At 45.1% G+C, this 13,115-nt stretch overlaps 1 protein-coding gene across 11 annotated transcripts in view; it reads left to right on the top strand.

Moving 5' to 3' along the window:
* RAB9A (RAB9A, member RAS oncogene family) overlaps positions 1 to 13,115 on the top strand; it is a 58,073-nt gene that overhangs the window by 29,136 nt on the left and 15,822 nt on the right. For 3 of the 11 annotated variants that reach the window (XM_055086321.1, XM_007123486.4, XM_007123492.4), the window contains exon 1: positions 7,845 to 8,018. The gene's annotated coding sequence lies outside the window, so the exon portion shown is untranslated. The other 8 variants (XM_007123489.4, XM_028492525.2, XM_024115463.3 and 5 more) reach the window with 6 other exon arrangements.

Here is a 13,115-nt window from a genome sequence, read left to right on the forward strand (position 1 = left end):
TTTTCCCTTGCTCCTTCATCTGCTGTGTGTTTCTCTGTCTTCTCATTTTGCTTATCTTACTGTGTTTGTGGTCTCCTTTTCACAGGCTGCAGGGTCATAGTTCCCGTTGTTTTTGGTGTCTGTCCCCAGTGGCTAAGGTTGGTTCAGTGGGCTGTGTAGGCTTCCTGGTAGAGGGGACTAGTGCTTGTGTTGTGGTGGATGAGGCTGGATCTTGTCTTTCTGGTGGGCAGGTCCACTTCTGGCGGTGTGTTTTGGGGTGTCTTTGGCCTTATTATGATTTTAGGCAGCCTCTCTGCTAATGGATGGGGTTGTGTTCGTGTCTTGCTAGTTGTTTGGCCTGGGATATACAGCACTGGAGCTTGCTGGTCATTGAGTGGAGTTGGGTCTTGGCGTTGAGATGGAGATCTCTGGGAGATTTTCGCCGTTTGATATTACATGGAGCTGGGAGGTCTCTTGTGGACCAGTGTCCTGAACTTGGCTCTCCCACCTCATAGGCACAGCCCTGACACCTGGCTGGAGCACCAAGAGCCTTTCATCCACATGGCTCAGAATAAAAGGGAGAAAGAAAAAAGAAAGAAAGAAGAAGATAAGATAAAATAAAAAATAATTATTAAAAATTTTTTTTTAAGTAATTAAAACAATAGAAAGAAAGAACGAAGAGAGCAAGCAAACCAAAAAACAAATCCACCAATGATAACAAGCACTAAAAACTATACTTAAAAAAAAAAACCAAAAAAAACCGGACAGACAGAACCCTAGGAGAAATGGTGAAAGCAAAGCTATACAGACAAAATCTCACACAGAAGCGCACACACACTCACAAAAAGAGGAAAAGGTGAAAAAATAATATATCTTGCTCCCAAAGTCCACCTCCTCAATTTGGGATGATTCGTTGTCTATTCAGGTATTTCACAGATGCAGGTACATCAAGTTGATTGTGGAGATTTAATCCGCTGCTCCTGAGGCTACTGGGAGAGATTTCCCTTTCTCTTGTTTGTTCTCACAGTTCCCGGGGTTCAGCTTTGGATTTGGCCCCGCCTCTGTGCGTAGGTCACCTGAGGTCGTCTGTTCTTTGCTCAGACAGGACGGGGTTAAAGGAGCAGCTGATTCGGGGGCTCTGCCTCACTCAGGCCGCGGGGAGGGAGGGGTACAGATGCGGGGCGAGCCTGGGGTGGCAGAGGCCATTGCACCAGCCTGAGGGCGCCGTGTGTTCTCCCGGGGAAGTTGTCCCTGGTTCACGGGACCCTGGCAGTGGCGGGCTGCACAGGCTCCCGGGAGGGGAGGTGTGGATAGTGACCTGTGCTCGCACACAGGCTTCTTGGTGGCGGCAGCAGCAGCCTTAGCGTCTCATGCCCGTCTCTGGGGTCCGCGCTGATAGCTGCGGCTCACACCCGTCTCTGGAGCTCCTTTAAGCGGCCCAAACTTGACATTTTGAAAGCAAAAAAAACAAACAAACCCCTCTTATCTCTAAGGTAAAGGTCATAAAATTCTTTTTCTTTAAGAAAAGGGAAATTTGGATATTTTCCCCTAGTTTCTTAATTTAGTTTACAAAGATGAGTTCAATCAAATGTCATCAGTATAACCGTTGTAAGGACTAAAGTTGGGAATTCTTAGCAACATATTGGATCAATCTCTCCTCCCCTGCACGTCTCCATCTAAACACACATACCCTGTGGTATAAAATTATTGTGCATTTGAATTGTATGCCTTGTTGTAAAGTAGTCCCTTCCTCACACAATTACATTATATCTCTAGGGTGGGGGATTTCACACTTAGCTAATCCTATGAATTTTTCTCTCTTGTATCTCTGTTTTATCATTGCCTTATATTATTTGTGGACATGTTTTTTTCCCTTGAATTGTCCATCAAGTTTTTAGTTGTATTTATATCCCTCAAAGCCCAGAGGCTAATAACTCTGGGCATGGTAGATGCTTAATGAAACTTTGTGAAATAGGTTTTTACTTAGAGCAGAATTTCAACATGAGTTCATATGTGTTTCTGTTCTGCATATTCCACCCCACACTTTGGAAGCCCACATCCAACTTTAATAAACTAGATCAAATGTTACTATTGTTCATGTTTCAAACCCAATCTCCAGAAAAGGAACTTATTCAAAATAAATTTATTGCATTGATGTTATGCAATTTGAAACTTATCAAGTTAATAAAACAAGGCCCTGAGTTGTAAGAGCTGTGTTAGATTGTGTTACTGTTCACATATTTGGTGACCCTCCCAGTGGGCCAGTTCTAGAACACCACACCACTCAGATCAGATTTGCCACGTGACTTGCAGTGCCCCTCCCTTTGGAAGGATTGTACATCCCAGTGTGTGACATGCTTTGTAGCCAATGACATGAGTGGAAATGATGAACATTGCTTCTGCGTGGAAGCTTTGAGAGCCAGCAGGGGTATTACCTTGATCTCTCTTCTTTCAGCCAGTGAGACCTGCAATATATCAGACAGAGGCTACTCCGCTAGCTCAGGTTCATCAGTTTGGGTCCAGAGGGAGGACGACATGGAACGGAACCACAGCTGACCCATAATGGACATTAAGGTAAGGAATAAATCTTGTTTTTGTAAGCCACGGAGATTTGAGGAGGGGTCATTTTTTCTACCACTGCATGGCTTAGCCTAAGCTGGCTGATCCAAAAGCGTTAAGAGAGTGTTAACAGCGTATGGAAAAAAACCCGAACGAACTTGTTGGCCAGCCCAATAGTTGCAAATAAAGACATCAACTCCCTCTAACTTAGAAGAGGAGTTTCTCGGGGAGATGCTGGGTAGCTCTTAGAGGCAAGGCTGGATTGTTGAGTTTGGACAGTGGGCAGGAAAACAGGAATCCAGATCATGAATGGCTTAATTAAGATGCTGTCACTGCTAGGTACTAGATCCTGCCACTGGCATCATCACCACTGCCGTTATCTGTGGTCACTGGGTACCAGGGGCCACCACTACCCATGCCAGAATGAACTCTGAGCCGTTCCAGCACCTCCGTGTTGCTTTCCCAAGACTCAGATCTTCAAAGAGAGTATCTGATTGGCTGGAGCATCGCATCACATTGGTGGTTAGGATTTCAACCTGTGAATTTTGGGGGGATACACACTTTCAGTCTACAGCAAGATAACTTGTTAAACTCTTTGAATGATAAGTTTTGTATAGAGTCCTTTGCATTTTCTAAGCATATCATCTGTGTTTAATACAGTTTTGTTTCTCCCTTTGCGATCATGATACTTGTTCTTTTATTTCTGTGCGCTAAGACCTCCAGTGCAATGTTGAAGAGACGTACTTATCTTTTCCCTGCTTTAAAGGGCATACTTACAGATTTTAACTATTAAGAATGAATGATGTTTGGTATAGGTTTTCAGTAGATATTCTTTATGAGGTTAAGAAACTTCCCTTTTATTCCTGGTTTGCTGAGATTGTCACGAATGGTTGTTGAATTTTATTGAATGCATTTTTTTCTTCATCTATTGATTTGATTGTATGTTTTTTCCCTCTTTCAAACTGTTAATGTTAAACCACCCTTGCATTCCTGACATACATTTAAATTGTCATAACATATTCAATTCTATTGTTTTGTTTTCTCTTGACTATGAGTCACTTTTTGCTGCTTCTTGGCATGTCTAGTATTTTTTTGTTGCATGCTGTACATTGTGTATAAATGAAAGATAAATGCTCTAGATAATATCTTTCACCATTGAGTGTGTGTGTGTGTGTGTGTGTGTGTGTGTGTGTGTGTGTGTCTCCCCCCCACCCCACCCCGTCCTTCATTAGGCAGATAGGGTGAGGGATTTATCACTTTAACCCAATCAGGGATTGAGTTTAGGCTGAGCCTAGCTACAGCTGTGGCCAGCAGCCTGAACCGGCATGGATTGTTTATGCCTATGTGGATGGCACTGACAGGAGAAGGTGAGAGGAAAGAAGTTGCTTATGTGAGCACCATAGTGGTCTCAGCTTTTACACTGAAAAGGTCAAGAAAGCTGTTGATGGGCATTGGCTACTCAGACGTATGGCAACGGGGAGGTGGGAAGAGCACACTTCAGCATTACTGTCCTGAGTTCTAGGAGCGGCTCAAACTTTTATATGTGTCTGTGGATTTGGAAGGGCTTCTGTCTGAAGGAACGAGTTGCTAAGATAACTGGATTTTTGTCTGGCCCTTACCATTGTAGCCTAAGGCAAAGATTACATCTGGATGTCATAGAAAGTATTTCTAAAGGTTGCTTAAAATTGCTTCATTAAAAAATGTCCACTTAACTGCTCAAAAGCATATTGTAACATGGGATTCAAAAATTCAGTGAAAATTACCCAGATTTCTACGCCGCTAACAATTCAGCTGTTTTGATTTTCCTACTTTCCTTTTTTTTTTAAAATAAACACTCATGTGCACAAACACCCATACAAACACACACAAACATACTATTTACATATTGTAATCGTGGTGTGCCTGGGATTTTCCTCCTACTGCCTTTAAAGGTGAAGTTCAGTTTACGACTCACATTCATCAGGAAATCAGGAAAGGGATCAAACTCCCGCTTCATTCCTGAAGGTTACTGCCTGTTCCTTTCTGCCCTCTGTAGTTACCCAGGTTAAGCTATGTTTAGAGTGTGGTAAAGACGGGGCAGCACTATTCAACATGTACTTATTATTTCTAAGAGAGCACATTGGGGTTAGTATGGCTAGAGGAACAATTAGAATTTCACTTTTTCCATCAGTCACGAAGATTTTGTAATACTTTGCATCTTTATTTAGAATTTGAGTGCAGCTACATGCTAGGTTCTTGGTGAACTGCTGTGCCCTCAACCTGCACCAGCCCTGCCCACTGCCACTTGCTCATCATGAGTTACCTCCTCCCTCATGCCTTCTCTGGTTCCATCACCCTGTATTCCCACCAGCTGCACCTTGTTTATTTCCTTCAAGGCCCTTGATCCAATTTACAACTGCACATTTATTTAGTTGCTTACTGAATGTCTCCTCCACTCTTCTGAGCTCTCTTAGAAAAGGGACTGAATCCAGTTTATTCAGCAAGGTAAGGTCATATGATATAAACACAGCTGGTGGGTAGAAGCAGAAATGAGGGAGGGTGCCTGGGGACACCCCTGAATTCCTCCAGTGTCTGTCTTGTCTACCCGCTGTAGTCTCAATGCCTGAGAGGTCACATAGCTGGATTATTCAGATGTGTCATTTAATGGTCAAATTGCCGACCACTGAGTTCTGTGTTTTCTCCCTGTATGTGAAAAGTAGAATCAATTTAATTTTCTTTCTTTTTTTTCTGGCTGCGCCACGGGCCATGCGGGATCTCAGTTCCCCGACCAGGGGACCAGGGATCAAACCCACACGCCCTGCAGTGGAAGCGTGGAGTTTAAGAAGTCCACAGTCAGTTTAATTATAATCAGGTATAATTGTATACCTGAATCTGGGGCCCACACTTACTTGTAGCTTTTCATCAGAGATACCAGAGGTGATTCCTCTCAGACTCCAGCTTGAAACGGAGTATTAGTTTCCAGTGCCCATGGTAATAAGTAGGTGTTATTTAAGGTAAGGAATCATTAATACCCAGCAGCCGTGATCTCTTTTTCCTCCTTGAGTGATGCGCTACATGTTTACAGAATATAAAGGCAAAACCCCTAATTAGATGAAGAGAGCCAAAATAGGTCAGTTCTTCAATGTTTTCCGTCAGTAAACAAGCTCATGGAGCAAGCGTGATAGAGACCATCTATCTCAGTTGTGTCAGCTTGCCAGCCACACACATCGAACAACAAAAATGCCCCAAACTTGCCCTTCAGGGAAGAATCTTTCCACCCACCCTACTCTTGCACTGTCAAATCGATTAGGTAAAGAAGTGGATGGTGGGGACTTCCCTGGTGGCGCAGTGTCTAAGAATCCACCTGCCAATGCAGGGGACATGAGTTCGATCCCTGGTCTGGGAAGATCCCACGTGCCGCGGAGCAACTAAGCCCGTGCGCCACAACTACTGAGCCTGCGCTCTAGAGCCCGCGAGCCACAACTACTGAAGCCCGCGTGCCTAGAGCCCGTGCTCCGCAACAAGAGAAGCCACCGCAATGAGAAGCCCACGCACCGCAACGAAGAGTAGCCCCCGCTCGCCGCAATTAGAGAAAGCTCACGCACAGCAATGATGACCCAGTGCAGCCAAAAATAAATAAAATAAGTAAATTTAAAAAAAAAGAAAAAGTGGATGGTGGAAGAGACCAAAATATACAAGTATTCTTAAGAGTCAGCTGGCTAGTGTGCAAGTAAAAGTTATTTCAGAAAAAGTAGCTTTCTGCAATTCTTTCTTCAGGTGCTGACTATGGCTACACTCAGATATGTTTATATGCGTCACTCACATTTTGGAACAGCATAAGAATCACTTGTAGGACCTTCCTAGGGCCCTTTTTCGAAAACTCTTAGATTTCTCAAGGCTTACTTTAAGTCAAGATACAATAATTTCGTAAATGCACCTGTTAATAGCTGGTTGGTATTAGCGGTTACAGAGATAAACCCTTACCCCGTCACTCCTTGGCTATGATTGTGACACAGGATTTTCAGGTAGCATTTCCTTAGTGACCCTATGGAATGCTTGTTGCAATTTAGTCCAATGTATCTGACACTACGTATTTTTATTTTCTTTTGGAAAATTAACTCTAATGTTCTTATATGTTTGTTTTGTTGTGTAGTTTTAATTATGGGTTTTAAAATAAGATAATGAATATCTCTTCCTCCTCCCTATTGTCAATAGGTTTGTACTTTATAAGCCTTTACTCATATTTCCTTGGGGAAATAACCTGTATGGATAAGATTTTTTTAAATTTAATTAATTAATTTATTTTGGCTGCACCAGGTCTTAGTTGCAGCATGCGGGCTTCTTAGTTGCAGCATGCGGACTTCTTAGTTGCAGCATGCATGTGGGATCTAGTTGCCCCACCAGGGATGGAACCCGGGCCCCCTGCATTGCGAGTGCCCAGTCTTACCCACTGGACCACCAGGGAAGTCCCTAAGATTTTTTTTCTATAAAAGAAAAATTCATTTAAGCTCAAACTAGAACTCAGTCTTTATTACATGTCCCACTTTCACAAGTATTCTAAAATTGTCTTTTATATTGATACTTGTGACACACTCTCTCAAATAGAACCGTTCTAGTACTGAATGAAAAGTCTTAAATTAGATTTATTACCTGAAAATGACTCCCTAAAGAGCCAGAGGTTAATGATTGTGGGCCCAGGAAATAATAAAAGTGAGATCCTTCTCTTGGAAAATAAACAAACTAAATCAGTCCTGCAGAATATATTTAGAGGGACTAAAAATCCCTCTTTGGTCTCCAGTAGCCTGTATCGGAAGACCCGTGCGCTCAACTCCATGTTTAAAGTGAGGAATTAAGAAGAGTTTCCTCAGTACCCCCTTTTCCCACTACTGCTTTTTATTTAGAGGACAGAGGCAGTAAAATTTTTAACAAGAGCAAGGAAATTGTAAAAATTTAATCAAAAATCCTGTTATTTCACAGTATCACAGCTGTTCTCATTTTTCATCTACTCGTTTGTCTATTTGCATATTCATTTCTCAACGTAATCACAGCATTCTGTGATCGTGCTTATGCGATCTGTTTATTTACACTTTACGTCATCCTTTAAAGATAACTATTATTTCGTGCTCTCTCTCGCGGAAACGCAGCCGTAGGACCAGAGAAATAGCCGACCGGAAGAGAACCCGGGATTTAGCTAGAACTGACAGGCACGGAGTGGGTGAGGGATGGGCGAAGGCGACCTCGAGGCTCCGCCTCCCCAGGGCCCCCCGACCAGGCCCCGCCCCGCCTTCCCAGGGCTCCCGCCGGCCAGGCCCCGCCCTCTTTTCCCGGGCCCCGCCCCGTCGCCATGTTGTTCCCTCGGTGCTGGACGGGAGCAGCTGTAGTCGGACACGGGCAGTGCCGCGGACGTCTGCTGCCCGCCGGGTCCTCGACCCTCTCTTTTTCCTCACTGGACCCGGACGGGCCGTCCCGGAGCTCCCGGGCTTCCTCCGTGTGGCCGAGAGGTGAGCGGGGCGCCGATTCCCCTCGGGGCCGGGCGGGGGCCTAGGCGGGCTGCGCGGGCGTCAGGGTCTGAGGAGCCCGGGGGGCGCGTGTGCGGCCTGGGCCTCGGGCAGCTGGGGCGGGAGGCGCGCGTGGCCAGTGCGGGTCACTCTCCCGCCCCGGCGTGGCGGGGCGGCCTGTTGCCCCCTGCCTCCTACTGACTGACGCAGGTGGAAAGATGGGGTCGCGCACCCGGGGAGAGACACACACGCCAGAAGATAGAGACGCCCAGACGTCCTGGAGACACACACACGGGGAAGGAGATCCATCGACACCTGGTGACACATACCCAAACACCCAGGGAGAGGGACACATCCTCACCAACCCCCGGAGAGACACACAGGGTCACACGGAGAAACCCACCCAGGCACGCCAACCCAGCGCACTCCCGCATGACTCATGGAGAGAAAGCAGAGGCGCGCACGATTTGATATTGGCGACCTCTGACCTGCTTCCCAGGTGGATATTTGCTAAGGTGTTGGGGCCACTTGGAAGACCAGTTGGGACGTGTGGGGTGTTATCGGACTCAGACTCTCGCTAGGGTTTCGGAATCGTGTTCCTCTCTTTCTTCCAACTTAGTATGTAGGGAGGCAAGATGAAAATTTTAAGTGCTGACCAAATAGTTGTGGAGGTATCAGTTGGATTTTGGGTGGTGGTTTTTTCTTTTCAAATGATGACACATCCCGTGACCGGGGTTCTTTTGAGGAATGACTTTTATGCTAGTTTCCAAATTGTCACGTGACCACGCTCTTTTTGTAGGATTTCGGAGGCCTGATAAAAATCAATAGATTTTGGTTACTTTTTAAAAAATCAATTAAAAAATTTTTTCTTCCGGGTTTGTCTTTCTCTGGCATCATTGTAGTGGAAAATCCCTAAATTGCCCGTAATCTCAAAAACCGTTGGGTGGAACAAAGTTTAAGAGATGAAGGAAGCTCGGTATTCTTCAGCCAGGGACTTTTAAGAAGACTGTTCTTTGTTTCTCTTTTAGAAGCTTAGGTTGAAGTTACCTTCACTGCTTGTCTCCTTCTCTCTGCATCTGCTGTGGCCGTCTGGGGCTTTCAGTATTTTTGTGTGGACATTGTAAATTCCTTGTTTGTACTAAAAAGTTTCTGGCTTGCTGACTTACTTACTTTGGAGAGTTTTGTGAGTTGGGGATATGTTTGGTTTATCATTTGTGAGGTTAGAATAGACGGAGGATCCCGGGTTTCGGCATCAAAAAAAAAAAAAAAAAAAAAGAATAGACGGAGGAAAACTATGTAGAACATTGTTGGCCTTGACTCCAAGCCGGGTTCTTGGAGACTAAGGAAATACTTCAGTGCTCTTCCCTCTTGTCCAGCCTCTCCTATTTTCATTTCTTTCTTCCTCAGCCACTTCTTCCATCTAGACTGTGGTACTCTGGAGGCCTGCAGATAAGTTCCTTTGGTTCTAGAGACGAACTTTTATCCTACCCTCATTGCTTACCATTTCTTGGGAGGCCACTCCAGTACTGGGTGTTCTGTGCATGTAAATCCTGTAAGTACGTCATTTCATTTACTTGTCACAGCATTTCTGTGGTATTAGCTGCATTTTAAAGATGAAGAATTTGCTGGGGCATAGGAGGGGTAGGTCTGTTTTCCGTGGTCACGGGTGGTGAGAGGGCAGAGCCGGATTCAGAGCAGGCCTGTGTGAGTTTAGAGTGGTAGTTCTCAGTGGGGGGCGGGGCGTATTTGACAGCGTCTGCAGGCATTTTTGGTTCACACCTGAGAGGGTGTGCGGCGGGCACCTATTGGGTGGAGACCAGGGATGCTGCTCAACAGCCTACAATACACGGGACCGCTCCCCACGACAAACAGTTGTCTGGCCCAGAATGTCACTAGCGCCCAGGTTGAGAAGCCCTGCTTGACCTCAGTCTGTGTAACTCCAGAGCTCACAGTCGGCGCTTCTGTAGTTCTTCAGATGTGATGTTGGTTCCTATTTAGGGTACCTCCTCCTCATTTTAAGAAAGAGCAGGGGGTGGGGAGGATTTGAGAACTTGAAGAGATTTCCCTTGATTAAGGGACATATTCATTCATTTGAAAGGTTGACCAAAAAGTTTCTGGTAACAGAATCTCCCCCCACCCTTTTTAAAAAATATGTATTTATTTGACTGTGCCGGGTCTTAGTTGCGGCACTTGGGATCTAGTTCCCTGACCAGGGATCGAACCTGGGCCCCCTGCATTGGGAGTGTGGAGTCTTAGCCACTGGACCACCAGGGAAATCCCTGCCCCCCCACCTTTTTTTCCGAAGGCAAAAGTGTCAGAACTTGAGAGTCACTCAGAGCCCTTGAAGTAGACGTAGAGAATTTGGTTTCTGTATTATTCCACTCGTCAAGAAACATTTTCTGAGTAGCCTGTCGGTTGCTGATATAAAGGTGCTGGTGATATGAAGGGCAGTGGGGAGTCCCTACCTCCCCGAAGCTTACAGTCTAATCACAGTCATGAGATCATGTTCTCACTTTGTCCTAGAACAGAATTTATTGCCCAGCCAAGGTTACGGGCCAGGTGTCTTTAAACGAAACAGCTGGGACCTCCCTGGTGGCGCAGTGGTTGAAAATCTGCCTGCCAGTGCAGGGGACACGGGTTTGAGCCCTGGTCCGGGAAGATCCCACATGCCATGGAGCAGTGAAGCCCGTGCGCCACAACTACTGAGCCCACGTGCCACAACTACTGAAGCCCCAGCACCTAGAGCCCGTGCTCCATAACAAGAGAAGCCAATGCACCGAGAGGCCCGTGCACCTCAACAAAGAGTAGGCCCCGCTCGCTGCAACTAGAGAAAGCCCGCGCACAGCAACGAAGACCCAGTGCAGCCATAAATAAACGTGCCACAACTACTGAAGCCCCTGCACCTAGAGCCCGTGCTCCATAACAAGAGAAGCCAATGCACCGAGAGGCCCGTGCACCTCAACAAAGAGTAGGCCCCGCTCGCTGCAACTAGAGAAAGCCCGCGCACAGCAACGAAGACCCAGTGCAGCCATAAATAAATAAATTTGTTAAAAAAAAAAACAGCTGCACACCAGCACATAGGTACCTGTGTCATGGCATTTACTGTGGGTGGACTTCGGTGAAATGGGGAAAGGTTGATGTGTTTTTCTTTTAAATTTTATTGGAGTATAGTTGATTTACAACGTTGTGTTAGTTTCAGGTGTACAGCAAAGTGATTCAGTTATACATATATGTATATTCATTCTTTTTCAGATTCATTTCCCATATAGGTTATTACAGAATATTGAGTTCCCTGTGCAGTACAGTAGGTCCTTGTTGGTTATCTATTTTATATATATATTAGTGTGTGTATGTTAATCCTAAGCTCCTAATTTATAAGGTTGATGTGTTTTTGATAGTTTTATCAGTTGACCACATGTGAATATTTACAAGAAACAAATTGGGAAGCCATTCTTGTTGAGCATAAAATTCTTCCTTGAATTAGCCTCAGTAGACAGTAGTTCTGCATGCATTTTATCATTGAAATCAAGAAATATGGGGCTTCCCTGGTGGCGTAGTGGTTAAGAATCTGCCTGCCAATGCAGGGGACACAGGTTCAATCCCTGGCCCGGGAAGATCCCACATTCCGTGGAGCAACGAAGGCCGTCCGCCATAACGACAGAGCCCACCCACCACAACTAGTGAAGCCCACGTGCCTAGAGCCCGTGTTCTGCAACAAGAGAAGCCACTGCAGTGAGAAGCCCGCGCACTGCAACGAAGAGTAGCCCCCGCTCGCCGCAACTAGAGAAAGCCCGTGCACAGCAACGAAGACCCAACACAGCCAAAAATAAAAAATAAAAATAAATTTATTTTTAAAAAAAGAACAAATAAGTGATGAAATTTTTTTAAATCGAATTTTGCATTCTTTCTCTGGCATTCTCCAGCCTGTTTTCACCATGCCTAAAACTAGTCCCTTCAGTCCACGTAGTGCTTCATTCTGGTGGCAGATATAACTCCTAGGTGAACTTTAGGAGTGAGTGAGAGGAGTCCAAAAGGTTTGGTTCTGGGAGTTCCCTGGTGGCCTAGTAGTTAGGATTCTGGGCTTTCACTGCTGTGGCCCGGCTTCAGTCCCTGGTTGGAGAACTGAGATTCCCCAAGCCGTGCAGCACGGCCACAAAAAAGGGTTGGTTCTGTTTAGGAATCACTGTGAGAGTGTTATTCTGTTATTCATGTAGTCAACATGGCATCTTTTGTGAGGAGCTTTGCTTTTTGACTAGTGCTGATGGACAGTGTGTTGTTCATTGATAATGAATAGATAGCTCTGCCTCTTACCAGTTTTTGTCTGCTATGGGGTAGAGGGGATGCTAAGTTATCAACCTAAAAATGATTGCTATTGCGTGGCGTCTAAGAAAGGGATGTGTGCTCTGTTACTACTGGAGGGGTTCTATTCTGGGAAGGATCAGAGGAATTGGTGCAGGAAGAACATCCGCTGGCCTCAGAGGAGTCTTGCTGGATCTGCAGTTGGCTTGCTACTCTGGCCAGGTTAGGTCACATTTCTTTCTTCATAAAATGAGGTGGTTGTACTTTATAATGTATGTGTATGAGAATACATGACACCAAGTAAAGACGTCACATAATTGGCTTCCAAGTACAGGCATACCTCGGAGATATTTTGGATTTGGTTCCAGACCATCGCAATAAAGCGAGTCACACAAATTTTTTGGTTTCCCAGTGCTTATAAAAGTTACATTTATACTGTACCTGTCTATTAAGTGTGCAGTAGCATTATGCCTCAGAAAAACAATGCTTGCACCTTAATTTAAAAATACTTTATTGCTAACATGTTAACCATCATCTGCGTCTTCAGTGAGTTGTAATCTTTTTGCAGTACTGACATCAGTGATTACAGATCAGCATAGCAAACATAATAATAATGAAAAAGTTTAAAATATTGCAAGAATTATGAAAATGTGACACAGAGACAAGAAGTGAGCAAATGCTGTTAGAAAATGGCGCCGATGAATTTGCTCCATGCAGGGTTTACCACAGACCTTCAATTTGTAAAAGCCCACAGTATCTGTGAAGTGCAATCAGCAGGAGGAAATAAGCCAAATGGAGCGC

The sequence above is a fragment of the Physeter macrocephalus genome, chromosome 7, assembly GCF_002837175.3.
Source record: "Physeter macrocephalus isolate SW-GA chromosome 7, ASM283717v5, whole genome shotgun sequence".
Classification (NCBI taxonomy): Eukaryota; Metazoa; Chordata; class Mammalia; order Artiodactyla; family Physeteridae; genus Physeter; species Physeter macrocephalus.